This window comes from Herpailurus yagouaroundi, unplaced genomic scaffold (assembly GCF_014898765.1).
Source record: "Herpailurus yagouaroundi ecotype Mexico unplaced genomic scaffold, PumYag 250, whole genome shotgun sequence".
NCBI classification, from domain to species: Eukaryota; Metazoa; Chordata; class Mammalia; order Carnivora; family Felidae; genus Herpailurus; species Herpailurus yagouaroundi.
The window spans coordinates 20,255,857-20,263,952 of record NW_024412467.1 but is presented as its reverse complement, the minus strand read 5'-3'; the positions used below and the strand labels follow the sequence as shown (position 1 = coordinate 20,263,952).

Below are 8,096 nucleotides of genomic sequence, written 5' to 3'. Positions count from 1 at the left end.
CCTAAAATAGGAAGGGCCTCTTTCCCTTGTGTTTCCACATGGCAAGGTCATTCTGTGCATGAATACAGGTGGAGTCTTTATAAAATAAAGCCCAACTCTCCTGTTTGTGCTTCCTCTGGCCTTTCAGACTAAACAGATCCTTTACATTGGCAAAGGGCCGGACAAGCATTTAGTATTAATTAATTCTTGGAAGTCTCTGGGGAGAAGGTAAGTATTCTTGGGAACTGACAAAACGGACTTTTCATTAAGCAGGTAAAGCATTTCCCTGAGGCTTGAGCTTTTCCACCTCAGGAGTCCCCCTTGCACGGGGCTGGCCCAGGGGCATCCTGCCACCCCAGTGCCTGGGGGCCCTATGGATGAGGGTACCAATGTGCCGTGTGTGTGTGTGTGTGTGTGTGTGTGTGTGTGTGTCTTAACTTTTACTTTCACTGACAGTCTCACACCAGGCTTTTCAATTCTGGTGTTTTTCCCACTTAGAACATGAATCTGACCAGTTATATTTGGATGTTCAAAAGGAGAACCTACTGGTATCTGTTGCTGACATAGTGTAAAATTTGCTTGGGTTAAATGTCTGTCCTTGGCGACTTTCTACTGTGTTCCAGGTAAGTCTTTTATCATTTTTGAAATGTACATGATGACTTTTGCCTGCTGGAAGCTGTGTTTGCTTTCTTCTCTTTTGCCCTTCTCACCTCATCCCCTGCAGACCCATATTCCTCAATCTAGAAATAGGCTGGAGGCACTGAGGGGGTGGGGAGAATCCTGTGTCAGAATTTGCACTGTCCATTGAGTGTGTAAATAGAGCAGTGATCCTGCTATCCCTTCCATGTGTTGTGTGTTTATCACACTTAGATCCAATCACAGAGTTTGCAGCTAAAGGGACTGTAGATGCCACACTACCCACTACTCACTTATCACAGTGACTTTGCATCCACTTTTTGTTGAGGCACATCTGTCTCATCCACTATGAGACAGAGGCTTCCTGTTAGTCCCAAATAGGGCTCTGCACATTCTAATGCTCAATGTGGTGCATAGTTCTCTTATTTACCAATATTCAGTTCTCTGCTAATTTTGGATTACAATTTTCCACACTTTTGAATTTAGGGATGGCAAAGTGATGAGCTCCAGACAGACATGAGAAGAGAAGTGAGGTGTGTCCTTCTGGGCTAAGACATTTAGTTGCCAGAGTTTACCTTATTGCCCGCCCCCTCTCTTGTGGGGAATAGTGAAGCTTCACATAGAGGTGCAGGTGTCCTAAAATGGTGTATAGTAATTTTTTGGAGAAAAACCTCCTTGCCACCAGCATCCATCTTGGACATGTAGCATGAGGGGGAAATAACCTTTCAGTGTGCATAGCCTCTGAGATTTTGGTGCTTTTGTTAGTATAACCTAGCCTAGTTTATGGGTTGGCAAACTACTGCCTATGGGCCAAATCTGGCCCCCCCCATCTGTGTTTATAAATAAGTTTTATTAGAACATAGCTACACCCATTCATAAACATTCATTATGGGTATACATACAGCTGCTTTCATGATGCAGTAACAGTGATGAATAGGTGTAACACAGACAGCATGGCCTGGAAAGCAGAAAATATTTACTATTTGGCCCTGTAAAGACAATGCTAGCTGATACCTGCCTATCCTGATTGAAATATTCAGTAAAAGCTTTTAAATAATCCAATCGACACTATAAAAGGTGGAAGCCCAAAATTGTTTCTAAAATCATGTCAAATTATTTTGCATGATAATCAGAGCAACTTAATTGGCAAGTATGTATCAAGTACCGTTATGTGTCAGGTTTGGGGAGAATGCTTTCTCCTTGGGGCCCTCTATGTTCAGGGGTGGGGGAATGTGCTCCCCTTCTTTGTAAATTTGGGAAATAAGGACTGACGCTGGGAAGGAGGCTGTGACAAGAGGAAAAAAAAAAAAAACTCAAGGACTCGGCATGGACCAAGGGATTTCTCACTACTATCTCCACTAAAATTCATTCATTGATTCATTCATTACATATGTTATAAGCTGATGCCATTGATTGAGTCCAGAACAGAATAGATGACACTAAGAAATCTTGAGGCAATTACAATACACCATGGTTAAGTGTTAGGATGGGAGGGGCACAAGTTGCCCAGGGAAGGTTCTTCCTTATTCCTATCCCTATTCCTACCCTTGACCCAGCCAAAATGGTAACTGCTGAAACTCCCTGAAACTGAAGCCGGGCAAAGGCTAAGAATTGGTGACCCACTAGCTACAGTACTTAGGAATTTCCTTCCCTCTGGAGAAACTCTGGAGCAATCTCTTCACAACCACATCGGATGGATGGCGGATCACGTAGCAATTTCTAGATCCTTACTTTAGCCAGAACCCCGCCACTAAGGCTTGTAACACAAAAGAGCTTTCCCCATGCATATCTGCCTCTAGCTCTTTTCATCTGATGGAAAGAAGCATCCTATTGATCATGACAGCACAAGGAACTGTGATTTTCTTTTTTCCAGGGTGTGGGGCTCTTCAGTTGGGAGGGAAGGGCTGGCTAAGCTGGGTGGCAGGTAATTGAGCAGTAGAGACACACAAGCTGAAATGATAATAAATGCGGATGCTGCAGACTGAGGTTTTATGTGAAGTTTGCCTTTCCCACATTTGTACCTCCAACAAATTGATTCGGTACCCAGTTCCAGTCATCATCTTATTTCAAATTCGGTTACCTAGGAAACAGAGGGCACACTGCTGGGACAGTCTGCCTGTGTCCTGTGCCGACTGAAGCTATTAAAGCCCATCAACTTGGCCTCCGAGAAGCACTGAACATGGACAATTTCTACTTCCAGCCAGGTTCTTATTTATTTATTTTACTGCCCTGGCAACAAAATGAGTTATTGAACCATTCAGTCTATCGACTGGGATAGCTTTTCCCCTTGAGTCCCTCAGATGCCCGAAGCCCTTGGGACCTGGTAGCAGCTCAGGAGACTTTTGTTGATGGTGAGTCCTCACAGGGGAAGCCAGGCAAACATTCACCTTCAATTTCATGGAGACAGGGGTCTGGGCTGCAATGAGGCATGGCACCACCATATCAAGGTTCTTACTATCTTTGAACATATGGACAAACACACATGCACACAAAACTTTGCATGTAATTTAATGGAGGAACTAGACTCCCAGGCTAAATATTTTTATCTAAATTTATTCTTCTGGGGATGAGTTTTCTTAGTTTTGAAAAAAGTAAATAAGCTTTTGATATGTCCAAGATCCAACAATCCTAGGGACTATCTGACCCCAAGGGAAATTGTATTTCATTGTGCATCCTGGGAGATCTCTCAGTCCATTTATATTTGTTCTAAATATAGCGAACATGATGGAAATCATACTTCTGTTTTTGTACAACCTGAGGACAAAGAATGGTTTTATACATTTTTAAGTGTAAAATGTAAAAAAAGACTACATTTACATTTTGGGGGTGGGAACAGTTGTTCAAGGAGTTGAGGGTATTGATTGCTTCTTGGTCTGAAAAGCCTAAAATATTTGCTACCTAGACCTTTATAGAAAGTTTGCCAGCTCCCAGCACCACTTGACTTTTTCCCCTGTGATAGCTCTTCCCTCACTGGCTGAGGACCCAATGTGGATGCTGTGCCAACTTCCAAGTATGTCACTCCCAATTAGACATTCAGGGACCAGGGAAATGACCATTGGGACAGAGTTTATGGACCCAGTGGGCCCATTGTGAGCTGGGCCTAGGCCAGGGATCCATTTGTTACCCAGCCCCCTATGTTCCTCAGTTAAGGTAGGCAGGCATGACATTGCTTTATGGCTTTACAATGTCAACAATGTCCTCAGAATATTTGGGTATTTGCTTTCTCCAGTGTACAGTAATCCAAGTAAATGACTTTATGTTCCATTAGGGAAGACATGAGAAATCATTACCATGTATACTTTCCATGATTGCAAGGCCTACCTGCCTGTCTTCTCCCTCCCTCCCTCCCTTCCTCCTTCCCTTCCCTTCCTTTTTTCTGAGGATGGAGACTCTCCTTCAGTCTGTAGGTTCTGGATCAGGTTTGGGAACTGAGCAAAACTGGGGCACTGCCTAGCTCATCCATTCTTGATTTCTTGGATTGCACAGATAGAATGCCATCCTTACTGGCTGCCCATCTATTTTACCCCTAGGGGCCCTGAGGTTTTTAAATTTTTAAATTTTTAAAAATAAAGTTTATTTATTTTTGAGACAGGGAGAGAGAGAGAGAGAGCAAGCAAGCATGCAAGCAGGGGAGGGGCAGAGAGAGAGGGAGACAGAGAATCTCAAGCAAGCTCTGCACCGCCAGCACAGAGCCTGATGTGGGGCTTGAACTCATGAACTGAGAGATCATGACCTGAGCCAAAATCAGGAGTTGGACGCTTAACCAACTGAGCCACCCAGGCGCCCCTAAGGGCCCTGAGTTCTAGTGACTATTTGTTTCCTCCCTGGGGGTCAAGCTCTGTGGCTGCCCCTCTGACCTGGACACTATGATAATTGCCTTCACCTGGTTCCTGGTGGTGACATGCTATCACGTGGTCTTTCTTGTTCCAGAGTCTTTTCACCCCACTATCCTGTTGTTGGCAAGCTCAATTCTGTGGCAGCATCTCCTACAGAGCCATCACTGAGTCCCTGAGGGAAGTTGGAGCCTGTCTCACATGTGTCTTCCTTAGTGCCCTGGGAACAAGGGCATCCCCTGGACATCCCCTGGACCCTCCTTTGGAGCATATTCCTCTGCTGTGTTTTCCAACCTGATACAGTATATCCACTTGAGTGTGCACATTTCTCTGAACAGTCTCCACCATATGCCACCAAAATGCTGGCAATTCTACCTTACTTCGTGCAGCGGTTACTTTTCCATTACAAGCATGTCCGCACTGTCTCCTGGGGCTGTCCCCTGGGTGCTCCATCTGGAATCCTGGGTGAGTGCTTCCAAACCTATAGCATTTCCACTATCATACCTTGTGTTCTGCCCCACTTGCTCCGACACACAGTCTGGCCCCCACACACGTGCCTAGGCTGCTGCTTCAGCTGGCTGGGTCCTGCTGCTCCTGTGAGATATTGTTCCTTTCCTCCTTCCCAGACCCAGAATGACCCTAGCTGGGCTGTGTTGTGCCTTAGCCCTATTAGCTCTAGTGTAGGCTTATGCCAGAAGTGGAGGTGGCTGGGACCCCAAGAGGAGCATGTGTTTTATGGAGGAGAGGCCTGTGCACCTACCTATAGCCAGGCTTCAAACATGGGGCTGGGTTAAGGGAGCTCTCTGCAAGCTCCAGGGCACCAGCAGATTTGGGCCTTTCAACCCCCGTGTCCTCACCTTGGGTATTGGGATCCCATTTTTTTTTTTCCAGGGCCTGGCCTTGGAGCAATAGGTGTGACGTGTTTGAAAGAGTGGTCTCTCTCAAACTCTGCTGCCCTGTGGATTCAATTCCTTGCCTTGTCTTCAGTCTCCCAGCACAGAGACAAGAGCCTCCCTCTATGCTTCCAAGAAGGCCCTCTGGCTTTCCAGCCTAGATTTCATTGCTGATTAGTTGCTCCTGGCTTTTCTTTCTCTTTTTACAGAAGTCTAGCAAATTCAGCAGTAGCTACACAATTCTGTTGTTCTTATAGCAATGATTTCCCTCATATTTCTCAAATGCTTGATGCCTCCCCTACCACAGATATGCTGTCCCATTTCACCCCTGGTGGAAGTTCTAGCAATTGTCCTTCTGTTTTATGCTGTGGGCTCTGGACTCCACCTCCACCAGTGATAGAGAGTTTTCATCCTCAGCTGGGTGGCAGATGATCTTGTTCCAATATCTCATTATAATGTCTCCTTTCTTGAACCACTCCTGTACCTACCAACTGTCACAGGCTGGGTTCACTGGGAAGCTGACTCTGAGATAAAACTTATTGTGCAGGATGTTTATTAGGGAGAAACCACATTCATGGAAGGGAGAGGACAGAAGCAGGACTGGGCAGAGGGAGGTGTCAAGCTTTGATACAGTGCTAAGATCTTTGGTGACTCCTTGTGGACTATGAAGCAGAATGACCCTTTAGAGTTGCCCCAAATGGAGTCTTTTGTGACCCTCCATCATTGGGTGTGAGCTGCCACGAAAGAGTGGCTCACCTTGGGAAAGTGGCTTTTTCCAGCATTAGCACTTTGGCCTTTGCACACTGTCTTGTGTTAACACTTCTGGTAGCTGGGGGAAGAAATGTTGTTTCTGAAGGGGATCTGAGCAGGACATCACAGTGTCCACTCCATGTATGTCAGGTTATCTGGCCCCCTATCCCAGTTTCTCTGCTGAACAACTGTGGCCTTGGATAGATCTCTTAATCTCCATAACCTTCAAGTTTCCTTAAGTTAAAAAAAAAAGGTGAAAACCAACATATGCCCATTTTAGAAAAGCAAGCAAAATACACTCAGGTAAAAAAGTAGTCACTTGTAGGTACACCACTCAGAAATAGACATTTCCACCCTGCAATGTGTTTCCCGCCTTTTTGCTCCATATTTTTAACAGAGTTGTAACTGCACAATGTTCAATTTTGTATTCTTGTTTTCATTTAACATTATATATGAGTGTTATCACAAACTCTTTGTAAACATTAATTGCTAAATTATTGTTTCCAGTTGTAAGCATAATAACTATTCATAATAACAATTTTTTAGAAAAAGCACACACATCTCTCCCTTTAGAAATAACAGTAATTAAAAAGAAATAAGAGTGAAGCATGAACATGGGGAAGCAAAGGAAGGCAAGAAAGTACATGACTGTGAAGTAAATGCTTAGTCTCAGATATCAGAGGCTTCAACAGAAAGATAAAAGCCTAAAGAGAAAGAAAAGAAAGGTTCCAGTGCACTCAAGGAAAAAGAAGTTGCCCAACACCATCCTGCGTATTCTTTTAATATGACATAGCTGGGCCCATCTTATGACATTCTGGTTGATACCAACTTTATCAACTTGTCTATTAAAGGCAAACTTGACTTAGTACAGTCAAAGATGGACTACCTGTATGCCAATTGTATAACTGACTGTTAAATGGCTGAAGTTGAGAATTTGGGTCAAGAGTATCCAGTGGCTCTAAGGATTCCCGAGAATCCTAGTTTTGAATGATTACCATGCACAAAGGAACCCATGAGGATAACTACTTAATATAGAGAGTAACTCAGCACAACCGTTACATTGTGGCCACAGTTGATTGGTGGGGGGAGCTTAAAGGAAGGATATGGAAGATCCCTGGAATTCCCATTATGTACATTTCTTTTTTATTTTTTTAAAGTTTTAAAAATTTATTTTGAGATAGTGTGTGCACGAGTGGGGGAGGGGCAGAAAGAGAGCAGAGAGAGAGTCCCAAGCAGGCTCTGCACTGCCAGCATGGAGCCCCATGGGGGGATCAAACTCCTGAACTATGAGGTCATGACCTGAGCTGAAGTCAGACACTTAACCCACTGAGCCATCCAGGTGCCCCGCATCACGTACATTTCTAACCATAGGTACAACACTGAGTGGATGCCAGATGATTATGGAGCCCCTCAGTTCCAATTCTTTTTTTTTTTTAATTTTTTTTTAGTGTTTATTTATTTTTGAGAGAGAGAGTGTGTGTGAGCAGTGGAGGGGCAGAGAGAGAGGGAGACACAGAATCTGAAGCAGGCTCCAGGCTCAGAGCTGTCAGCACAGAGCCCATTGTGGGGCTCAAACTCATGAACTGTAAGATCAGGATCTAAGCCGAAGTTGGACACTTAACCAACTGAGCCACCCAGACGTGCCCCTCGCCGCTGCCCCCCCCCAAGCTCAGTTCCAATTCTTAAGAGTTCCTCTGCCTTCCTTTACCAACTTTTTCTGTCCCCAGTTCATATACCACTATGCTATAGAATGAATTATTCTATTTACCCATGTGCTCTCTTATAAGCTGAGTATGATTAAATATACTCACTTTTTGTTGTTTTTAAATCGAGATCTTGTGGTGTGTTTTTTTTGTTTTAGAGAGACAGAGAGTGCAGGAGCAGGGGAGGTGCAGAGGGAGGAAAAGAGAATCTTAAGCAGGCTCCATTCACAGCACTGAGCCTGATGTGGGGCTCTATCCTACAACCCTGGGATCATGACCTGAACTGAAATCAAGAGTCAACC

At 44.5% G+C, this 8,096-nt stretch overlaps 1 pseudogene; it reads left to right on the top strand.

The window, feature by feature from the left end:
* Positions 1-6,098: 6,098 nt before the first annotated feature.
* Positions 6,099-7,595, top strand: LOC121020500 (rRNA-processing protein FCF1 homolog; annotated as a pseudogene).
* The last annotated feature ends 501 nt before the right edge of the window (positions 7,596-8,096 follow it).